Source organism: Giraffa tippelskirchi, chromosome 11 (assembly GCF_054371585.1).
Source record: "Giraffa tippelskirchi isolate mGirTip1 chromosome 11, T2T-mGirTip1v1.2.pri, whole genome shotgun sequence".
Lineage (NCBI taxonomy): Eukaryota > Metazoa > Chordata > Mammalia > Artiodactyla > Giraffidae > Giraffa > Giraffa tippelskirchi.
Genome location: NC_137285.1, coordinates 90,432,473 through 90,456,653, shown reverse-complemented (window position 1 = coordinate 90,456,653; position 24,181 = coordinate 90,432,473). Strand labels below are relative to the sequence as shown.

At 43.8% G+C, this 24,181-nt stretch overlaps 1 protein-coding gene and 2 long non-coding RNA genes across 3 annotated transcripts in view; 2 read left to right on the top strand and 1 right to left on the bottom strand.

Moving 5' to 3' along the window:
* The window catches only part of MAML2 (mastermind like transcriptional coactivator 2), a 404,047-nt gene that overhangs the window by 209,323 nt on the left and 170,543 nt on the right, over nucleotides 1–24,181 (bottom strand). The gene's annotated exons all lie outside the window — the stretch shown is intronic.
* On the top strand, nucleotides 1,002–8,704 carry LOC145527422 (uncharacterized). The gene is made up of 4 exons (XR_014069739.1): nucleotides 1,002–3,133; nucleotides 6,008–6,060; nucleotides 6,723–7,167; nucleotides 8,449–8,704. It is a non-coding gene; the product is annotated as an uncharacterized LOC145527422 (long non-coding RNA).
* LOC145527427 (uncharacterized) overlaps nucleotides 19,746–24,181 on the top strand; it is a 39,112-nt gene continuing 34,676 nt past the window's right edge. Inside the window, exon 1 of the long non-coding RNA XR_014069744.1 lies at nucleotides 19,746–19,819. This is a non-coding gene — a long non-coding RNA (uncharacterized LOC145527427). The remainder of the gene's footprint in view (nucleotides 19,820–24,181) is intronic.

Genomic DNA, 24,181 nt, shown 5'->3' with positions numbered 1-24,181 from the left:
ATGTATAACTGAATCCACTTCGCTGTACACCTGAAACACACACAATATTGTACATCAACTATGAAGGTGAAAGTGTTATTTGCTCAGTCGTGTTTGACACTTTTGTGACCCCACGTACTGTAGCCCATCAGGCTCCTCTGCCCATGGAATTCTCCAGGCAAAGGAATACTGGAGTGGATAGCCATTCCCTTCTCCAGGGAACAAACCCTGGTCTTCTGCATTGCTAGCAGATTCTTTACTGCCTAAGCCACCTCTACTCCAATATAAAATAAAAGTCAAATTAGAAGAATGGTAATGCTTCTCAATTTGTTCGGGACTCAGGTGGGACAGAAGGATGCTGTAGCTTGGGCTCCCTCAGAAATTCCAGCAGGGATTAGTAGCCCAGTCGAGTCAGAAAGGCTCATCAGGGGACTTCCCTGTTGGTCCAGTGGTTAAGAATCCACCTTCCCATGCAGGGGGCGTGGGTTCGATCCTTGGTCAAGGAACCAAGATCTCACATGCCATGGGGCAACTAAGCCCCTGCACTGCAAGCCGGCAGAGCCAAAAATAAAAATACATAAAATAATTAAATAAATAGTCAAAGAAGAAGAGGAAGAAAGGGTGATTAGAGGGTGGTCAGATTGGATTCCTGCGAAGGCAGTGGTCCTGGGTATGCTGGCAGGGCTCAGAGTGATCTGAGTTCTATCTGCCTTCTTGCTGGTTATGGTTCTTCAAAAGGCCCTTTAGGGAAGGGTCAGACTGTCTATTAGGAGACCCCGTGCATTTCTCTGAGTCTCATTTGCCTCCAAACCATACCACCCATTGGACAGGGCTGTAACAATTCACTGAGAAAACCTAGGAGGAAAATCTTGGGCTCACCAGAATGGCCTGGTGCCGTGTTCAGTCATTACCTCCGTGTCACTTAGAACACGGCTTTGTGCTGTAAGAATGCCTGGGAGGCATCGTCACTTTAGAGAAAGGGTGACAGAAGGAACCTTCCCTGCCCTGCCCCCTCCTGCTTTCGAGAAAGCAGAGATGAGTGAGCTAACTCATGATCTAAACATATCCAGCCCACACGGCCCGGGCAAAATAACTGCAGCCCGAACAATGGCTCCTGGGTGATGTATGTCTGAGACATAAGGGCGGTGTGGCCTCTTTGGATTGAGTACTATGAAGTATTACAAGAGGAAACATAAAAGAAAACACAGCACATAAACAAGCTCCCTGGATCACTGACATAACGAGCTCTTTCACTTTGCTTGGTAAACCCCACAGAGCACAAGGGTTCTGCTGACCACCCCCCACCGCTTCCTATTTCCAGCTCATCGAAGAACTGGCCCTCCGCCTGCCTGCAGACAGGAAGTGCTCCTGGTTTGCTGACACGCTTCGCCTCCGTAACCCAGGGCCTCCATCTGTCCACATGGTCAGATCTCTGCCCTGACCAGGTAGAGGAACCCCTTTTCTTCAGAGTCCTTCTGCTCTCATCTCTCCCTCAACCCCCTGCGTGGACTGAAGATGGCTCACACTGGCCCCGAGCCCAGACAGCCTCCTCCCCCCTCCACCCACCACACAACAAAGGTTCGTTAAATTAGTCACTTGGACTGTCCAGAGTGAAGCTGAAGGTCACTTGCTGTAACTGTCAGCCGGCGAAGAGGCATCTCTGGGGGACGTTTCGGAGCCAGCGTCTCCTTGAGTGGGAGGCTTGCTCTCACCGCCATGTTGTTGCTCCCAGACCGCGCGTGCGCACAACGGCCCTCGGGTGAGAAGGCGAAAGCGCCCGCCCTCCACGAACGCCCAGAGCTCCCCAGTGACAGCTCAGGCTCCCATCCCTGACAGGCTAAGCCAGTTGCCTAAGCAGCTTTTTGTGCTTCATTTTTTCCAACTTGAAAAACAAGGATACTTAACTTCATCACAGGGTGACCTGAGGACATATTAACCAGTTTCTGAAGATCATCTAAAAAGGTTGACCAGAGGAGGTAAACAACGATCCCTGTTCATCCGGAAGCACTGGGATTAAATAACAACTACAACAACAACTCTACCTACTTTGTTGGGGCTGAAAAACAAATTACCACTGAAAGCAAACCGGGGTCCCTTTATATAATGTTTCATCTCCAAGTTGGAACTTCAGTATTATGAGGCAATAAAAACAAAACACAACGGAATCCTAAACTCAGTGTTCTCTTGGCCCCGTGTCTCTCTTGCACTGGTGGGTGGACTCTGTAATTACACTGGTTGAGAAGTCCCCAGCCACGTCTCAGTCGGGCGGGCAGAGCAGACTCGGCACTGTATTATCAACAGCAGTCGTTGGAGACAGCCATTCCAATGGCTTCCCTGGCAGCACCGTCACGATGCAGCAGAGGAAGAAAGTGCCAGAAAGCCGGACACTATAAGAAGAGACTGATAAACATTCTGTGTTTTGTATGTCTCTCAAAGCTGGCATTTGGAGAATTCAGTGAAGTTTCTAAACTTCAGAAGCAAAGATGTATGTTGGAGCAGATCGGACCTACACTACACAAGCTTCATTTCTGACAGGGAGTGGCTCCTGGTTGAGAGAGGGGCTGTCCCACTTGATATTTCAATGTCAAAAGTGAAGGACTTTCCCTAAAACATCTTGACACAAACATCATGAAGCTTTGTCCATGAAATCACAGAAAATACAGAAAATATTGTTTATCCATCTGTGTCTAGAGTAGGAAATGGCAACCCACTCCAGTATTCTTGCTGGGAAAATCCCATGGACGGAGGAGCCAGGCAAACTACAGTCTGTAGGGCTGCAAAGAGTTGGACACAACTGAGCGACTGAGTACACACGCATGTCTAACCACTAGTAGTCTGTGGATCAATGGCAGGTACTACAGCAGGAAAGTAATTTTAATCATGAACCTGGAGACTTGGGCAGATTCTCATCAGCCTTCTGTTGAACTAAACGTTAGCTCTTTAACCACCACTGGTTGTTCAACTAACAAGAATGACATGCAGGAGGCATGAAAATCATATCTTTTAAGTTATCTCTTGCTATATAAAATTGGACTCTTGCAAGTAGCCAAGGAAATGGCAACCCACTCCAGTATTCTTGCCTGGAAAATCCCAAGGATGCAGGAGCCTGGCAGGCTACAGTCCATGGGGTTGCAGGACACAACTTACTTTCTAAGTAAGCAAATAATTTTACTTAACTATACTTATGATCTTTCATTAACATACCTACTTAATATTAATATAGGTAAGTAGATATAAAGCTTACATATGTGGTTCACAAACATTTCAAAGAATCCAAATAAAGCAAAATCTTAGAGTCTATGTATTTGCTCTTTATATTACCTCTGTGGGTAATAACTTCTGTAACCTTACTGCCTGATCATTTAAGATCGCATTTTGTTTCTTCTTTCCTCTCATTTTTAACCCCTAAAGTACCTATTTCAGACTTCAAGAGGAGGTCCTTGATTCTTATATTCCATTCTGTTTTAATTCAGTTCAAGGAGAATTACCTATTGTGTTTCCAGGGCTGTGGTTTTAGTATTCAAACAAAGTATAAATCACATTTCCTGTTCTCAAGGTATTTCAAGTCCTGTAGGGAAGGCAAGGCTAAACACAAAACATGTTTTTCTGAGAGGGTACGATTACTGCTGAAATGAATTATACGGATAAGAGGTGCTATAGAGTTCCATAGACTCCAAGGTTTGGTGAACACTTATAGTTTATTTACAAAAGAAAGAGTCTTAATTCTCATAGTTTGTTGACATGTGTTGGTTTCCCTAACATGGTGGACCACCCAGTTGTCCTCTGGCTTTGTTTTGTTGGTCCTGGGGTGACCAGGCCCACACATGGAGACAGGCTCTGAAAGCAAGATGCTGCCCAGGTTGACCATCTGTCTAGGTTTTCCTGTTTGACATGGGGGACGTCCGGAGTGATCGAGAATACTCTCAAAGGTCAGCACACGATGAGCTGCTTGGGAGAGTGTCCAGAGCTGGCAGGAATCTCCACTCCTCAAACCTCTGCAAAGTCTGACGATAGGGCAACAAGGGTAGTCTTGAAATCAAAGCAGATTTTTTTTGTGGGGTGAAGGCTGTAATTGGCAAGTCCTAATTTATGTATGAAGCCTATTTTTTAATTTCACAGAGGAGCTGTCACGAGGTTCAAGCTAGAATGGTCAGGAGTGAGACGACCCTGCAGGGAGTGAGCCAAGGGCATCGCTCCTCCATGATCCTCCAGCTCTTGCTAAAATTCTCATTTAGAACATGTATCATTCAAATGCCCAGGTAGATGGAATTTGGTAAGAGGATGTGGGTAAGCCTTTTTCTCGGCCTTACCTTTTGGGAAAGGAAATAAGATTTGCTGTATTAGCAGAATAAAGCCTTCTTTGGAGGAAAAAGTCAACGGTAGAGGAAAAATGTGAAAATTCCCAAAGTTGCGCCTTTGAGCCTTCCTAATTAACACAAGAGCACAGCTCTCCTTCTGTTTCCTGTTGACTAGTGGGCAAAGGGCGGCTGCTCTTCCTTATGATCCACAGATGTGAAAAATATTGATTTGTAAGAATCCCTGAGGCCCTAATGAAATTAATATGATTTTCATAAATACAAATTGTATCGGAACTGTTGTCATAGAAATTTGAGTGGGAAGAACAGAAAAGGCAGGAAAAAGTGGAGAAATTTGTGATCAGTTCTGGTTCAGAGTGTTACAGTCCCTTGAATCTTACTGCGAAGCAGTGATTTTTCTAAATGTAAACTTCATTAAAAGGTTTGTCATCCACACTTCATCCACTTGCTGAAGTCCCTGTAGCAAGAACTTCAATGCCTTTAAATCAGCAGCCCTGAATTACCTATCCAGAATAATTTGCTGTCAGTCCCTTACCCCATCTCCTAGCAAGCCAAATTCAATTACCAGCCAAATTCCTAATCCAGTGTTTCTCAAACTTCAGTGAACAAAAGAGATTGCTGGTCCCCATCCCTCGGGTGGTGCCTGAGAACTTGCATGGCTAATATATTCCCAGGTGATGATGGCCTGACACTGCTGGTCCAGGGACCACATTTGAAAGAGCCACAGATCCATTGCCTCTACTGAGTATACCCATTCCACTTTATGTAAAATAATATCACATTCTGAATTTATTATAGTTAGTCGAAATGCCTTGCACTGTAGTGTTTACGGTCTTGAATTAGAAAACAGTATATGTTCAAATAAACTTTGTTACTCTCTTTCCTACTGCAAGGCTTTTTCACTATAGAAAGGGATAAATAAGCATTTGTTGTTAAATCAGGGGCAAACCAGGCAGAAATGAGCCCAGTCTTCAGAGCCTACAAAAATCCCTGAGATGCTTATGATTACAGAATGCACAGAGCTACTTACATCATGGACCCTTCAGGTGGCCATCTACCTATTCTTTCCCTTTACAAGTATTCCTGTCATTTGAGCTTGGTTGACAGTAAGGGGTCAGAAAGCCCTGTACTTTTAATTTTTATTTTATATTGGAGCACATTAATTTGCAATGTTGTGTTAGTTTCAGGTGTACAGCAAAATGGTTCAGTTATACATATGTGTATATAGTCACCAGGTTGTGTCCGACTCTTTTTGCAACCCCATGGACTGTAGCCTGCCAGGTTCCTCTGTCCATGGGATCTCCCAGGGAAGAATACTGGGATGGGTTGCCATTTCCTTCTCCAACACATATACATGTACCCATTCATTTTCAGATTCTTTTCTTATATAGGTTATTACAGAATAGTGAGTAGAGTTCCCTGTGTTACACGGTAGGTCACTGTTGGTTATTTTATATATAGTAGTGTGTATATGTTAATCCAAAACTCTTAATTTATCCCTCCTTCCTCCACCTTTCCCTTTTGGTAACCATACATTTGTTTTCTATGTCTGAGTCTGCTTTGTAAATAACTTAGTTTGTACCATCTTTTTTAGATTCCATGTATAAGTGATGTCATATGATATTTGTCTTTTCTCTGTCTGTCTTACTTCACTTAGCATGATGATCTCTAGGTCGATTCAGATGGACTTATTTTATTCTATTTTTTAATAGGAAATCCCTGGTTTTGAACCCGACTGTAATACTTATAAACCCCATGGCCTTTGGTAAGTTGATTGACTTAAGCTTCAATTTGCCCACTGCTAAGATGAAGTCTAATGATCCCTAATTTACAAATTCTTCTTAAGGATTAAATAGAATGATGCATAGAATCTGTGTAGCTCTGTGCCTGCTACAGTAGGGACTCACTTATACAGCCTCTGTTATTTATCACAAACACAGATTTGGGGGGCAGTGTAGTTTGCTCTGCACCCTCTAGGGGTGACTCTTGGTACCCACTTGCCTTATAAATTACTCTACAAGGCTTGACAAACGGCTGCGGGATAACCTGCGAGTCACTGCACCTTTCTGTATCAGTGACCCCAATTTCGGCTGGGAGGATAAATCTTCTTCCATTTTAATAAAATTTCTCAAGTGTCAATGGAAAGTAGAAATGTCACTGCAAGAAGCCTCTAGAAACTGCAGAGCTGAGAGTGGAGAGCATCCCTGAGGACTAGTCTCTGAGAAGACGCCTGTGTCCTGTGATGGGGAACATTTAGAAGCTGAAACAGTACGAATGTGGTGGGGAAAGCAAGGGAATTCAATCTCCTTGGCCTCTCCGGCACAAATCAATCACCAAGGAAATAGGCATTTGAGGAAAAAGTTCCTTTAGAATGTATTTCTATTTGTATTTCTATTACCTCATCTCATAAATCTCATTCCTTCCTAGTATGATTCCCTGAGCAGAACAGCCTGGATTTCTTACAGTCTCTTAAAGGGCTCATTTTTGGATTCTGTAAGACAGACGAAGGAGTCTTGGAATCGATCAGATGGGACGGGGGCAAGTTAGAGGACCCACAAAGGGTCATGTCAGGCTGAGAAGGGATGATGGGAAGCTGACCCTCCAAGTAGCATCAAGTTACTGGAATTTTCTACTCTGCTGAAGGAAAGATTCAAGGCCACACAAACATAATTAGAAGATCTGCACTGTAACTTCTTTAAGACTGTATTGTTTCACGTTCGGCATCCATATGTCCTGAATTTTAGTCAACAAGCACAGTGTCATATTTTATTCCACTCTTTGAATGGCATCGTTGTGTCCAGAAACTTCCCATAGTTTAGCTCCCAAATTATATCACCCAGCTCACCTCGTCTCCCACATGATGAAAACTGAGGTAAGTTTTAGTTTGGGAAATATAACCATTGCAATACACACCTTTCATTTTGCAAATGAGGAAAGTTGCATCTTACTACAGGTTGGTGTCAGCATCAGGGGACTGAAATCCAGTTTTTCTGACACTCAATGCATTACTCCCTTCTAATACACTATGGAGCCATCATATTCATTTTAAGCTTTTAAAAGCCTGTTTTTAAATTAAAGAAGCCCTTTAATCCTGACAATATACGTGTTAATCCTAACAATATACATGTATGTATATATAATTTAACTTTATTAACTTTTCATATATATATGTATAATGTCATTGGGGGCATTCTCTTTACTTTATCAATCTAAATTTTTATTTTATTTTACTTTATTTTTGTGTATATGATCAGCATATCCATGCAGAATTAGGCCAGAACTGTTTTTGCATCCATGAGAGGCTGATTGAATCAAGTGTTGGCATCTCTATTCGGCTTAAAACAAAGCATTTCATATGGCTAATAACATACTCAGAAGCCTTTTCCTCCAGGTCTAGCACCTTCTATGTTCCAGGGATGATACTAGGTATTACATATTAGAAATTAATAAAAACGATAGACCCTACCCTTTAAAACTGAGCTTAAGCGACCTGAGGAAGGGTGTCTAGGAAGGGCTCTTAGGCTGTCTTGGACACAAAAAAACTCCAGGGTCTGGTGCAGTTTAATTAAATGACCATCCTTCCCAATTAGCCATGAAAAACACTGCTTGTATAACTATGTCATTATCACTTCCTGCCTGGATTAGTGTAATCCATGATATGCAAGCCTTCTGTGCTCTAGCATTTCCTCTGGGGATTTGCAACTTTTGCAAAACCCCAGCTTTAGAATGCTGGCTAGAGCCAAAGCTTCATTACTCACATTACTCCTATGCCAAGCAAGCTTCCCGTGCTTCCTTGACAGTGGAGCACATGCTGCAAACGCTCTGCAGTTAGAAGGAGGAGCAGAGAGCGCTCCCCCAAACCTGGGGCTGTCTCAGCAGTTTAAGCACACACTTCCGGCACCCCAAGCCAAAGCTGCCAAGTGCCAGCCCCAGACAGCACACGTGTTCATCTCCTGTTGCCTGTCAAGGAAAAGTTGGATCCCGTAGAAATGATTCAGATCCTCAAAGGGATCGACAGGGTTCTTTCTTCCAACTCTACAATTTTGTTTTTCTGGAATAGTTACTTCCTGAGGGACTTCCTCAGATACGACAATTGTCTTTATCCCCATATCTTTTTTTTTTTTTCAATCAAAAGCTCACCTTTTTTTTTCAGAAATGGAAGAATACTACAGATCAATTAGAAATATTTCAAATGAGGAAACTGCTGCTGAGAAAAAAAGAGAGAGAACATACTTAGACAAGGTGACAGCGACGATTAGAATCCAAGTCTCTTAACTGATCTGAAAAACTGCTGGGTGGGAGAGGGGGGACATACGGCTGATTCACGCTGATGTACGGCAGAAACAAACACAAAATTGTAAAGCAATTATTCTCCAATTAAAAAAAAACAAGTGCTGTGTCCTCTCTAATCAATAGTTCAGATTCCAGGGACCTGTGCTATATGGTCCACCTTCTCCCTCTACATTTATAGAAAGGGCTGTTTCCATCTATAAGTGTTCCAGCTCCTCGGTACTGTAATGGAAAGGGTTCTGAATTCCAAACACCATTTCTCATTGATAATATTGCCCAAGTAAATATCTCAAAATAGATTTTCAGCACCAGAGCAGGAAGACGCCCATGAAAGGAAGTCTCAGCTTCTGAAACAAATACCACCAGGCTTTCGCAAAGCCAAACTGTATGAAACAGATCAAAGAGCTTTATACTGCCTTCTGGTTATGGGTCACTCTATCTCCGTGAATCTAGTCATAAAAGCCCCGAAATTCAGAGCTGGGAGGGACTTCAGAGATCATCTTGTCAACTCCTTCATTTTAAAGCTGAAGAAAGCAAGACCCAGAGAATAGGAGAGACTTGCCTCAGGCATAGAACCAGTTACAAGGAAACTGGTCTGTCTTTTCTCTGTCACGTTGTCCTGTAACAAAAGGCCTAGGCCACCTGATGTATTCAGTGGTTGGGTCAACAAAGCGCTTACTATTGAGCTCTTTACATGAAATTCCTAAGAATGGAGACGCTGCTCCTGATTTTTTTAGAGTGATGCAGATTGTGACGGAGCCCCAGAGTGACCCTGTCCAAAGCAGAAGATCAGCACATGCTAATTTGCAACAATTCCTGGACACAACACAGGAAAAAACCACCATCCCACAACACAGGAAAAAGAAAGAAAGAAAGAAAATCACCCCGTCATGGTCTCAAAAGAAGTTGAGTCTGAAATCCGATGTTCACCATTCACCACATACCCTTTGATGTATGATGCTTAAGACAGCTAGTGTGGTACTTTCATAACTAAAGTGAGTACAAAAAAATGCCAAGTTCTACTTTAAAAACAGTAACACTTCCCACAGAACTGAGTAGGGGAGAAATTAACCCATCCTTTCTGTTTCTCTCTTCACTGAACTTGGGCAATTTATTTCCTTAAATGTCTGGTGCTCACAACTTTCAAGGGTAAGAACTTTGTAAAATAACAATTTTTACTAGAAAATTGTACATAATTATTATAGAAAATTTGAAAAAGAAAGTCATCGAGAAAAAAACCAAATAGATTTATATATTTACCATCTGTAGATAAATACTGTTACTTAAAAAAAAAAACTCTATTAATATTTTAGCTAGACATGCATACACATAGATATTTTTTCAAGGAAATTGGCCTCACATCATTATATATTGTTTTGTAGCCTGTTTCTCCTTGTTTTCACATTACAACTTATCAAGAACCTTTTTTTTTTCCAAGTGGTTATCAAACTTTACTGAACATGAGAATGACCTGGATGGCTTGTTAAGACAGAGTTTGAGTCCCACTTCCAGCTTCTAATGAGATACCTCTATGGTAGAGATCCATAATTTTAATTTCTAACAAGTTTCTAGGAGATATTGATGTGGCTGGTTGGGGAACACACTTGGAGGGCCGTGGTTGTAGTACAATGTAACTTTTCTTTCTTTCTTTCTTTTTTTTTAAATTGAGGTTGTACATAATTAGATTCTCACAACAGAGTACCAGCATCTCATTTTCTCATTTCCTTGAGCAACTCAGGATATTGTCATTTTAAAAACACTTTTACTAACTTGAAAGAAAAATAGCACGGTATTGTTGATTTTATTTATATTCCTTTGACATCAGTTGAGGTTGAACATTTCCCCCCACATATTAATTTGGCATCAGTATTTATGATTTTGTGAATTGCTCTGCCTTAGGCAGGATATTTATTTAGGTATCTCACATAGCACAGACCATGAGGACATCGGCCATCTTAATGAACACAAGGAAAAATCCTACGTGAAATGTTATTTCCCTACAATTCTCCTTAAACACCAGCATTCACTTCTCTCTCTTACACACACACACACACACAGAGCTCTCAAATTGTGAAGGACTGCCAGGTTATGGGCAGTCCCAGAGAAACTTGCACTAACGTGGCAAAAACACACCAGCCTAAAAACCCCCAACTGAACTTGGTGAGTCAGTTCTACTACAAATAGCCAATTGAATTGAGGTAAAGGGTAAGTGTTACAATGTTGATGGAGTTAAATTTAAAAGAAGGTGGTTATCTTACCTAATAGGTTTTTCTCCTTGTTTTCTGCGCTGCCCTGGGGGAGGCGCAGGGACTCAGAAACTGGAAGAAAGAAGGTCTGCTCTGAGCAGAGAGCTGTAACTGCTGATCTTTGCAAACTTTCCTAACCTGCCACCATGGAAGCCTTAAGGTCGAACGCCAACAGCTAAACCTGTGGTGGAGGATTCTGCACTCTTGGGCTCTTCGGCATTCACTGGGGGAAATGTCATATCTAGATTTCCACAGCTGAAGGAGAGCTGGTGTCCAAAGCATCCAGTACAAAAGCACTGTGTTCTAGGTTTCAGCTTGTCTACAGAGTTCTGGGGACTTCCCAGGTGGCACTAGTGGTGAAGAATCTGCTTGCGAATGTGGGAGACTCAAGAGACATGGGTTGTGTCCCTGGGTCGGGAAGATCCCTTGGAGAAGGGAATAGCAACCAACTCCAATATTCTTGCCTGGAGAATCCCATGGACAGTGGAACCTGATGGGCTACAGTCCATGGGGTTGCAGAGAGTTGGACACAACTGATCACACACAAACTCATACCTAAATAGGCCAGAAAGCAAACACACACACACACACACACACAGAATTTTTAAGAATTTTCTTTTTCTAAAATTCTTCTGAATAAATACTTAGTGACTCTTCCACTAGACCAACATAATTTGAAGTTATCTTTCTCTGCTTTGTTTGCTGCACTGACTGCCCACCTCTTAAAAGCAGAGTTTTATGAACGCTTTCTTAGTCCTCCTCTCTTTCCCCTCAATACATTCTTCCTAAGGTTGTCCTTTGCTCCCACGGCTTCAACTCCCATCCTGAGGCTGATGGCGCCAAACATCACATCTCATTGGCAAATGCGCTCCTCCACCATCTCGATGAATGCCCTCTGGGAGCTTAGTTTCACTGGAAAGATTGGAAAAGCTGACAGAAGATGCAAACCTCACCTGTTTAAAAGGCAACTCTTTAACTCTTTCCACCTCAAACTTTCCTTTTTATTTTAATCTTTATTTTATATTTTTATTTTCCTCATTTCAGTTAGTGGCAGCCCCACTAAAGTTAAAAATCACAAGTCTTATCTGGATATTCTGTATTCACTTGGTCTTTGAATCCTGCCTCCTCTGCCTCAAGCACACATCCCCGGTTAGTCCCTCCCTGTCTCACCCCTGCCCTCAGGCATTATCTCAGACTTTTCTAGTCTCTGACCTTCACTACTTCACCCCTCCTGGCTGGTGTTCCTGCTACTACACTTCACTCCAATTCACTTTGTGCCTTCAACATGGCCCCCAGAGGTGCCTCCCTGTTAAAGGAATCTGATCACCTCACTCCTTGGCCTAAAGATGGCTGCCCAGAGGACTAATCTGAATTCTTTGGCGTGGCATTGAAGACTTTCCACTACCAGCCTCCTCTTCCTCCCTCCTCACTTCACCAGCCCTCCCTGGCATGCTTTCCTCTACTCACATGGAATCTCTATTCCCAAAACAAGAGCCATGTTTAACCATTTACTTCTCCAGGTTGTGGGCATGCTTCTTCCTCTTATTTGTCACAAAATTTCCTCCTTATCCTTCAGTGCCCTCGGAAATGAATCACCTCATTCATTGATTTATTCATTCATTCAACGTAATTATTTTTAGCATCTAGTAATTGCAAAAAAAAAAAAAAATTGTGCTAAGGGAAGCCAAACAGACAGGATTCCTGTTCTTGGGGAGGTATAAATTCTTCTTGAAGACTTTCTTGACACTTAGGGCAGTTAATGATTTCCTCTTTACCTGCATAGCATTCTGTTCATACCACTTTGATGGTAGTTGTGTGTGTATTAGTCACCCAGTCGTGTCCGACTCTTTGCGACCCCATAGACTGGAGCCCACCAGGCTCCTCTGTCCATGGAATTCTCCAGGCAAGAATACTGGAGTGGGTTGCCATTTTCACCTCCAGGGATGATGGCAGTTAATAAACCATAATGTAATTAAGTCTGGATTCCTGATTAGACTCTGAGCTCCTTGGATAAGGGGTGGAAGGCCTGCATTGATGATGGAGACTCACTCATCTTTATACTTGAGGAGGCTCTTCAGTGTAGTGGTTAAGGTCATAAGTTCTTAAACAACTACCTGGGTTTAAATTCTGCTTCTACCATTTACAAGCTCTGTAACTTTGGACAATTTAAAAAATCTCTGTGCTTTGGTCTGTTCCTCTGTTAAATGAACATAATAGTAGTAATCCATAGGGTTGTAAGGATTAAAGGAGTTAATATATGAAAGCAATTATATAGAATATGGTAGGTACTCCATTTTTATTAATTCTATGAGGCTGCTAGTGATAGAAAGCCCTTCATAAAAGTTGACTTAATGAGTGGATGGATATTATTTAAGTATGATAAGATTTATCTACTTATCTACCTTACTGTAAGATCATACCACCTTATTCACAGGTATAAGAATGGTCAGGCCAGATGTAACCCACCGCCTAGGGCAGTGATTTTCAAGCTTTAGCATGCTTTAAAATCTCCTAAGGAACCTATTGGGGCTTCCCTGGTAGCTCAGCAGTAAAGAATCTGGCTGCAATGCAGCAGCTGCAGGAGATGTGGGTTCGATCTCTGGGTTGGGATGATCCCTTGGAGGAGGGCATGGCACCCATCCAGTATCTCACGTGGAGAGTCCCATGGACAGAGAAGCCTGGTGGGCTACAGTCCATAGCATCGAAAAATGTACGACATGACTGAAATGACTTAGCACACACGCAAGGAACCAATTTAAATTCATATATCTGTCCCCTTTCTGACTTACTTTGGAGTCCATCTGAGAATCTGCATTTGTAAGAAGCACTGTTTGGACGGATGCTCCTTGGGCCACACTTTGAGAACCACTAGCCTTGGCTGGCACCACAGACTCTCTCACCTGCTGCGAGTCCCAGGAATACACATTATCTCACGTGAGGAAAGGGTCTAGAGGGGTCCTGAAGATCAACGTAATCTCACAGGATCCTTCTGTGGAAGGCAATCAGGGAGGGAAATGAAGTACATAAAACGGACTCTGTGGAGACCTACGACGAGGACATCCGTGTCACAAAGCAAGGCTGTGTGGGGGTGGATGAAAAATTTCCTAGTAATCCCTCTTGGGTTATTTTCCAAGAAGTGGCAACAGAACGATGGTATTTAGGGCACGTAGGTTTTGCTGTTCAGGGTTGAGCTTTATCATCAGTTTCACGTTGAGTTAATTTATGATTATTAATCTGCCATAAATTACTGATGTGACATTTTGGCAGGTCACTCTGCCTTTCCGGGGCCTCCTCTTTCTATGAAAACTAGTTGGGTTAAAGTTTCTTTAAGAATGCTTCAGTCCTCTTATTCGCTGACCCCTCAGCTGAGAATCGGCTGAAGGCCTGAAAGAATTCCTGACTCTCCTAAGAGAGAACAGTTGCCTCGGTATTAACCCCCAAGGCAATTTCCAAATGTCAATTGATAGCAACATCCCGGATTTTTAATGGTGAAGAGAGAGTGCCTGCTCCACTGGGTGGTCTGCGCCAGTGCACAGCTGAACCAGGAATGAAGGAGCGCCCCTGGAACAGAGAGCTCTTTTCCCCCTGCCCTGCTGCTCCATCCAGCCCTTCTCCAGAGGCCTCACTCTCCCACCCTCAGGCTCTAGGGATGGCCATCAGGAGGCAGGTACTTGAGCTACTCCTTTCTGAAGGACCTCGCTGAGGCTGTCTGTAGGAAGTCATCTGCTCGCATCCTTGGAAGCAAATCTGAATGCACTAGCAACAGTGAATCCGTGCCTGTTTTTCTGGAAGTCCAACTCCCATTCTTGCCTTTATTTCTGTTAGACCATTGTGGTATTGTGATTTATAATAAGAGATATATATTTGGTCTCTATTCCAGTTTATGGCGCTGAGCTCCTAGAACTCTTGGAGCTTCCTAAGTGATGAGAGTAACAAAAGTGTCTTTAATTATGCTAATGAGGCAACTTTTGGACCACATCTAAGGATGGGGGATGGTTGCCCGTGAGGTTAGAGAGTTGGAACTTTCAGTCCCACTCCCAAATACCCTGGGAGAGGAGAGGGATTGGAGACTGAATCCCATCACCTATACCAATGACCTAGTCAATTGTATCTTGGTAATGAAGCCCCCATAAAACCCCAAAAGGACAGGGTTTGGGGAACTTCCAGACTGATGAATACATAGAAATTGTGGCATGCCTAGAAAGGAGATGAGGGCTTTGTGTCCTGTTGCCATAGTGTCCCTAGTCATTCAGTCACGTCCAACTCTTTGTGACCCTGTGGACTATAGCCCGCCAAGCTCCTCTGTCCATGGGATTCTCCAGGCAAGAACGCTGGAGTGGCTTGCCATTTTCCTCCAGGGGATTTTTCCAACCCAGGGATCAACCCTGTATCTCCAGGGTCTCCTGCATTGCAGGCGGATTCTTTCCCTGCGGAGCCATAGGGGGAGCCCTGCCCTGTCCACATACTCTGCCCTAGGCATCTCTTCCATCTGGCTATTCCTGAGATGTATTCTTTCCTATTAAATTGATAATCTACTAAGCAAAATGTTTCTCTGTGAGCTACTCCAGCAAATCAATCCAATCCAAGGAGAGGGTGCTTGGAACTTCCAATGAGTAGCTAACTTGGGTCTGAAGCTGGGAGGGGCAGTCTTATCGGCAGAGCTGTTAACCCGTGGGACCTGATACCATCTCCAGGTGATGACACCACGACACCATCATCAGAACTGAGTTGGATGACAGGACATCCAGTCAGTGCTGGAGAATTCTTTATTGGTTTGGGAACCACAGTCACCTGTCAGAATTCCTGTCAGAATTGTAGCCATCAGGGGAGAAAGAAAAAGGAATGGGAGATGAATCTTTATTATTCTGACTGGAAAAGACTCTGCTGGGAAAAGATTGAAGGCAAGAGGAGAAGGGGATGACAGAGGATGAAATGGTTGGATGGCATCACTGATTCATCGGACATGAGTTTGAGCAAACTCCGGGAGATAGTGAAGGACAAGGAAGCCTGGAGTACTGCAGTCCACGGGGTCGCAAAGAGTCGAACACAACTGAGCGACTGAACAACAGCAACCTAACACATAGTAGGACTTCTGTTGCTGCTGCTTAGCTGCTCAGTCGTGTCCCACTCTTTGCAATCCCACAGACTGTAGCCTGCCAGGCTCCTCTCTCCATGGGGTCTTGAACTCTCCTGCTGTACATTATATTAATACTAAGCATCATCCACAGTGAAGTGCCTTCCAGATGCGCGCTTCAGGAGGACCCAACTTGAGACAATGTAGATGCACTTCTGCATCACACAGTCCCTTTCTCCAGGGTCAGGGCACAGCAGGCAGGTGGGTGCAACTCTCTACTCTTCTGCCAAACCCGTGCAGCCAATGACCCTTTGGCTGGTGTGTTCTAAGCAGTTAACAAACAAGGAAATCCTAATCTTTGGTCAATTCTCCCTTCTCGGCCCAGATTATGTGACAAAAGATTCTACCCATTAATTAAGTTATAGTGTTTTCCCATTTAAAAATTAATCAGAGACACAGAGAATGCCTAATCAATGCTTTCCATCTTCTCCCAAGTGCCAGTGGAATCATTATCATTGTTCCAGTGGAAAGCAGAAAATTGGCCTCTCGGTGAGTTTATTTAGTCTTATCACAGATAGTTTGCTTTCAGATGAAGCTTTTTAGAAAACTAAGGCTAGTTCCTAAACCTCTAGGATGCCTGTAACTCTGCATTTTGACAGGAAGGTGAGCAAAAGCTACCTTTCATCACAATGAGAGGTTCCAGGGTGGATGCATGGATTACCAGGTGGTGAAAGACAGATGGTTTCTTGGCTAAAAGTGTTAGTCATTCAGTTGTGTTCAACTCTTTGTGACTCCATGGACTGTAGCCTACCAGGCTCCTCTGTCCATGGAATTCTCCAGGCAAGAATACTAGAGTGGATTGCCATTTCCTTCTCCAGGGGATCTTCCTGACCTTCTCCAGGGGATCTTCCTGACCCAGGGATCGAACCCAGGTCTCCTGCATTGGCAGGCAGATTCTTGACCGTCTGAGCCACGAGGGAAGCCCCAAAACAGTGTGTGCGTGCTCAGTCACTCAGTTGTGTCTGACTCTTTGCGACCCCACAGACTAGCCCGCCAGGCTCCTCTGTCCATGGAGATTCTCCAGGCAAGAATATTGGAGTGGGTTTCTATGCCCCTCTCCAGGGGATCTTCCCAACCCAGGGATCAAACCTGCATCTCTCGCATCTCCTGCATTGGCAGGTGGATTCTTTACCAACTGTGCCATTTGAGAAGGCCTTGGCTAAAGCACAAGGCTAAAAGCTGTGGAGAGAAAGGGTGAGAGAGGAGCGCAGCTTGCTTTCACTCCTTTGTCTACATCTGACTGGGTGCAAACTCCTTCAACCCTCTGTTTCCACCTGTCCGTTCTCTTTCTCACCTGCCTCTTTTCTTCCTCCGTCCTGCGTGCCCCAGGTCACTGATGGGGGGACCAGAGAGGAGAAGGAGGTACAACCCTCTGCAGAGAAGAGTGAAGCAGGCCATCAGGCTGTATGTGGTCTCAGGAGAACGCCACAGTATTCACTGTTCTTTTTATCTGTCTGATAGTGACATATGGCCTTATCACATAGGTATTTATATCTTCCCCTTGACCCGGCTCCTGCTTCTATGCCTAATTTCTGCTTATGCCACAAGACTCTGCCCAGTCAGGGTAGGTGCTCCTTTTCTGTATTCCCAAGGCACTGTACTTAATTACTGGCTCATTTTTCTGACAATCCCACTCTATTCTGCAAACTATGAGAGTGTCACTGTGCCCAGGGCCTCAGTAAAATGCCTGAATATGACGAGTCTTCAACAAATGCTTTTTAAAATGAATTACTAACAATTGATATAAATAAATGCAACATCAATGGTAGTGTTTCACTCTGATTGTCAATGCAGACCTGAGATTAATAAAGCAGAAAATAAGTACTGTCCGAGGTTACATTCCAGTGGGAGGCGAAACAGTGCCCCAAAACCTGGTAAAAAGAGTCAAATCAGAGCTGGAGACAGGGTGATGGTAGAAACCAAATAACGAATGGCAGAAGCCGAAGGCTGGGGGTTACGCAAGGACAATCAGGACACGATGGAAGAAACAATGAGTCTTTGGGGGAGGGAGCCTCTGTGGAAGGCCCTTGCCTGCATCCTTCAACTTCAGTTCTCTCCATCTGAACATAGAGGACCGATGAACTAACCCCTGAATCTGATAACTCCAGCTGGATTGATGTTTCTCTCACGGCAGGACCATACCTTCTCTGTCTTTGGTGTTCCAGCAAGAACTTCCCACAGCACCTCGTAGAGAGACATGCTTGAGTAGTAAGCGCTGATAAACAGGATGGACACCTCTGTCCTTCCTGTACACTGATGTATCCCAAAAGTCTAGACTTGTGCTTGTCACAATATTCGTGCTCAGTAAACATCTGCTGAATGGATAAATGAATTTTTAAAACCTTACAGGAGGCGCCTGTCTCCATGGCCAGAGCTGAGTAGTCTTTCAGGGTAGTATTTTCAATGAACCCTCATCAAAATAACTCATGACTCATCAGCAAAGCAAAAGGAGGTAATAAACCATAATCTGGGAACATTCATCACCTAAGAAAGTACATTTGAGACCTAGAGTTTGGAGGGTCTCCTAATTGAGTGACTTCTGTCTCACTTTTGAAGCCAGATTAAACAATCCCTTTTCAAGAAGCATATAAGTGATAGGAACAAGGGGACAGCTTCTTTCTTAGAAGGGAAGCTCTGTGTCTGTTAGCCACTGATGACTACATTTCAAAATTTAGGGGAAAACGCTTCCTCTCAAAGCATGCATTTTTTTCATCCTCAAATATCAACCTTAAGAACAGTGATATGAAAACACAATACTGGTAGTGGAATAAATTTCACATGAAGCAGCTCATGTGTTAAAAGCATTTACAGCTCCAGAGAAAGTGGGTTTACATTTCACTTGTCCTGCTTCAATGCCCTATGAATTGACTCAGCTGGTTTTAATCATCATAATTTTTATAAGTGGTGGGAATATCTTTCTGTGTGTACATTACCGGATGAGAGACTCTTGCAACAAGAATTTAACACCAGCGAAAGCACATGTGTACAGATGGAAAAACACGAATAATTCCCTCTCATATGTTTTCCAACCTCTCTGAACATAAAACACTACGCGCTGAATGGGGGCCAAAATGCCAGTGGTGGATGTCTTTCTAACGGGCATCCTTTTTGCAATTGCCATGGATGCTAAGATTCTGTTTCCTCCCTAACATCCTTCCCCTCCGTACAAACACCAGCGCAGTCATTTTTTGGCATTTATAAGCTATCTCTTGCGAGCTTCTTGCCTATGCAAACCTGCCACCCCTCCTCCCCCTTTGCAGAGGCTCTGGAATGCAGGGGGCTGTGGGAAGATGGGTTCCAGAGCCCTTGGTCACACACAGCAGCCGTTAGCCACAAAGCATCTTGCAGGAAATGTTTCCCTACCCAAGAAAGAGGCTCTTATATTTGTTCTGTGACATTCAGGAAGCAGGAGAGAAGAAAAAGGATTCTAAGGAAAACGGTCTTGGAAATAAGAGGTCAGAGAGTTTCAGTGGGCAAAATCACATTTGAAACAGGTTGAGTCTGAGTGACCTGAGTTGAGAAATGAGAAGCCCTGGAGAAAGAGGTCTAGAGCTCAGGGCAGAAATCCAGTCTGGCTGGCGCGGCTAAGATGTTGAGAGTCATCTGCACTGGAGAGGGCAGCTGTCGGGGAGGGAAAGGGTAGGAGACACAGCGCTGGGACTAAACCTTCCGGGCCACCTGCATCCCAGGGGTGACATGAAGAAGAATGTTTGGTGAAGGAGGCAGAAGGATTCACAAGAAGAACAGCACGTGGACAGGCTCCCTGGATGCTGTGGAAGCAACAGGGAGAAAGGATGTTAGGAGGCAGAAGGGGGATCATCAGCCATGCCAAAGGCTGCAGAGGATTCTAGAAGGTAAGGACACAGGCTTTCTCTCTTGCCTTCTCTCCTCCAAAACCATCATCTTTCTCCAGCTCCTGCCTCACTCCAATACCATTCTGACTGTTGTTTGTTGTTTAGTCTCTAAGTCATGTCCGACTCGTTTGCGACCCCATGGACTGTAGCCCACCAAGCTCCTCTGTCCATGGGGTTTCCCAGGCAAGAATACTGGAGTGGGATGCCATTTCCTTCTCCAGGGGATCTTCCCAACCAGGAATTGAACCCACATCTCCTGCATTGCAGGCAGATTCTTTACCACTGAGCCACCAGGGAAGCCCCACTATTCTGATTAGAATCAGCTAAAAGAGGGGCAGAAGACATAGAAGTCTTCTCTGTTATATTAATATATTATGTTTTTGCACTTTTTTAGGAATGTGGCCACTTTATCCCCTGCCTCTCTAGAGGACAAGGGGACAGAAGGAAACACGAGGAGTGGCTCCCATGGGCTAAGCAGTATGTGGAGTAAAATGGTAACAGACACATTCAGATAGCAATGACTTTTCTTGCCTGGAGAATCCCAGGGACGGCGGAGCCTGGTGGGCTGCCGTCTATGGGGTTGCACAGAGTCGGACACGACTGCAGCGACTTAGCAGCAGCAGCAGCAAGAGAAAGGGAGCACCAGAATCATCAAGGGAGGAGTGGGAGGCGACCCGGCCTTCCATCCAGGTCTTCCAGACCGTGGAAGGGTCACATTCAACTCTCTTTTCCTTCGTTCTGTAGAATGAAACCTGCCCTGCTCACTCTGGTTTTGCAGTCATACATGCTAAGTCGCTTCAGTCGTGTCTGATTCTTTGTGATCCTATGGACTGTAGCCAGCCAGCCAGACTCCTCTGTCCATGGATTCTCCAGGCAAGAATACAAGGAGTAGGTTGCCACGCCTTTCTCCTGAAGATCTTCCCAACTCAGGGATCGAAACCACATCTCTTATGTCTCCTGCATTGGCAGGCCAGTTCTTTACCACTGATGCCATCTGAGAAGCCAGGTTGTGTGGTCACAGAGGATCTAAAAGGCACTATTGGGGGATGTCTGCCTCTTTTGTCCTGGAAGGCAGAGGTAACAAATGTGCATCCTATAGGAAGACTTCCCTGGGACACACCAGGTTATAGTCATTTCCCTCCTCTGAAATTCCACACTAAACGTGGAGGCAGCAATTCTTTTTCTTTATTATTTAAGTGCCCCATGAGTCTGCTCTCCTGAGTGAAACCAATCTCCTTGAGAAGAGTGACTGTGTCCTAGGCTGGTGGGATGCTTACAAAGCCTGAAACACACTCAATTGATAAACTGAATTAAATGTCTCGTGTGGCACCTGGGATAATTCAAATCTCTTGCTACCGTTTCCTTCTGACAGTGGATTTGTTTTAAGGAGCACTTTCTTGAGTCTGCCTTCGGCTAGAGCGATATTCTTGGAGCTCATATACCCTAAGGCATTGTTTTATAATTGCCATTCAGCGTTTGCAAGCACTTTGGGAAAGACGGACTAAAGCAGCTCCTGACTAGCATGTGTTGTATGAGCAGCATGGAACAAAGCAACCAGGGAAAACTAGAGGGAGGGATGGCCCAGACTCCTAGGCTGACAGCTTCTTAGTCCAAGCCTTCTAATAATTACCACAGAGGAATATTTATTTTAAGCGTCTTGCATGCACTTTCATTTCTTCCTCTAGTGCTTGTTTTGTGACCCAGAAAATTTTTACCATCCTTGCAAGAATACAGGAGTGTCAGGTTTTCTTGCAGTAGAGATGCTATTCCTCATCAGGGGAAATGGAAACCAAATTAAACTTTGTTCTGCAATTTAAAAACATATATCACATGCAAGCCAACAAAAATTTCCCTGGCTCTAGTTGGATGTTTTTTAAATGGTGTACAAAACAAACTGCCAGCGTAGCCCCTGGCTGCAAAAACCTTGAGGGGACCCACAGACCCTGTCATACCCTGGAGGATGAGGGGAAGGAAGACCTAGACTGTACAGGTCTTCCTTCCTCTACTTTAGTGCTTTAGTGTGTTTTGCCCTTAACACACCAAGGAAATGGAAAGTCAGGTTTTTTTTTTATTAATTTTTATTGGAGTATAGTTGATTCACAATGTTGTGTTAGTTTCTGCTGTAGAGCAAAGAGAATCAGTTATACATATACATATACCCACTCTTTTTTAGATCCTTTTCCTATAGAGGCCATTACAGAGTATTGAGTAGAGTTCCCTGTACAGAAGGTTCTTATCTACTTTATATATAGTAGTATGTATATATAGTTAGTGATATATATACTTTTATACATAGTTAGTTATCTACTTTCAGAGAAGGCAATGGCACCCCACTCCAGTACTCTTGCCTGGAAAATCCCAGGGACGGCAGAGCCTGGTGGGCTGCCGTCTATGGGGTCGCACAGAGTCGGACACGACTGCAGCGACTTAGCAGCAGCGGCAGTTACCTACTTTATAGATAGTAGTATGTAGGTGTCAATCCCAATCTCCCAATTTATCCCTCCCTTTCTTCCCCCTTGGTAACCATAGGTTTGTTTTCTCTATCTGTGACTCTATTTCTGTTTTGTAAGTAAGTTGAAAATCAGTTTCTAATGCCTGTGCTGATGTTTTCTGAAATCTCAATTCCATAACTCACCTATTGTGAATGCAAAATACAAGCTGCCCCCAATTCACATAACATATATTTGCGTGGGAGAAAGAAGATGGCTTGATTTGCATGATGCTTTAGAACACAAAATCACAGGCACCATCTCTTTTAACCTTTGTCCCTATCATAGGAGGTATTGTGACCCAGATTTTACAGATGAAGATGAGGTTCAGAGATGCTGAGTCATGAAGGAAGTCATGATGAAAGCTGGGATTTGCAGGGTTAAACTCCCTGCCAAGCTCATGCTTACCAAACCTCATGATGTTGTCTCCGTATCTGTAATATTAGGAGTTTAATATTTGTTATAATTGACAGTTCCAAAAGATAAATTTTAGAGTTTAACTCATTATAAAAATGAATACGTTATCAATTATTGAATGCTTACCTGATGCTAGATACCATATTAGATGACATATATATTATCACACTTAATTTCATGGGGTCAAAAGAGTTGGACACGACTTAGCAACTTAACAACGAATCTTAACATAGTTTCTGAGAAAAAATAGTGTCTTAGGAAGTAAGGCAGGGGGATCATCTTGAGGTAGGAAGGAGCTAAGATGCCCAGGATCTATTCTGGGGTGCTGCTGTTGATGGTCAGTAGAAAGGAATCATTAACTTAAAAAATAGTTACAACCTAAAAGTTGAGAGTTTTGTTTCATTTGGTGGAAACTTTTAAGACTTAAGTCCAAGAGGCAGCATCTTAAGTAACCTTGAAAGAACTGCTCTGAGGAGTTGGGGGAGGAGTCAGGTTATGTAGAAGTTTGCAACAAGGGGCAGGTAGTCGGAACATCAAAAGTATTTTTGTGAAGTAAAGAAAACCAGGTATCTCAAGTAATTTGGTGCTTTTCTATTTGTGAGAAGATGCAAGAGTCTGGGCTCACTGACATCATTCCTTTCATATGCATCTCAGTTCTCTGAGGCCAGTCTCCTGTGTTTTTTCACATCCTGACCTCCACACTCACCACAGGGAGTGGCTGCAGCCTCATGGCTGCTGGATAACAGGTACTGTTCTCCTTCCTGGGTGCCCTAAAGGGCTCAGAAATTCACATTTGGAGGGCCAGAATCACTGATAAATGTGACATTCTTGTTTCCTGATATGGCAGGAATACTTCATTTCTCAGAATTCTTTTGGGTGGGCGCAAAGTTTTAACACTCAAACAGTCTCAGTTCCAGCTCTGTCCTATGAAGGGATTAAGAGAAGACTGAAAAAGTGAGGTGACCTAGCTGTAACAGAGCTGGATGAGATGATGATTGAGGGAGGGCCATCAAGGGTTCCAAGTGAAAGCCATCAGATGGTGGGAAGGAAGTAGCTTTATTGCTTGTGCCTGCGTGCGTGCTAAGTCACTTCAGTCATGTCCAACTCTTTGCAACCCCATGAACAGTAGCCCGCCAGGCTCCTCTGTCCATCGGATTCTCCAGGCAAGAATACTGGAGTGAGTTTTCATGCCCTCCTCCAGGGGATCTTCCCAACTCAGGGATCAAACCTCTGTCTCTAATGTCTGCTACACTGGCAGGTGGGTTCTTTACCACTAGCACCACCTGAGAAGCCCCAGCTTTGTTGCTTGAGGGCCAGACAAATAATGCCAGTCACGTTAACCCTTCCAGTGTTTAAAGGGGCCTTGTGGAGTTTGCATGCAGTGGTGCTGATGGATGGGCGCTCAAAACCAAAGATTATTTTCTTGACCGATACGCCACCAGGCAAGAAAAATAAC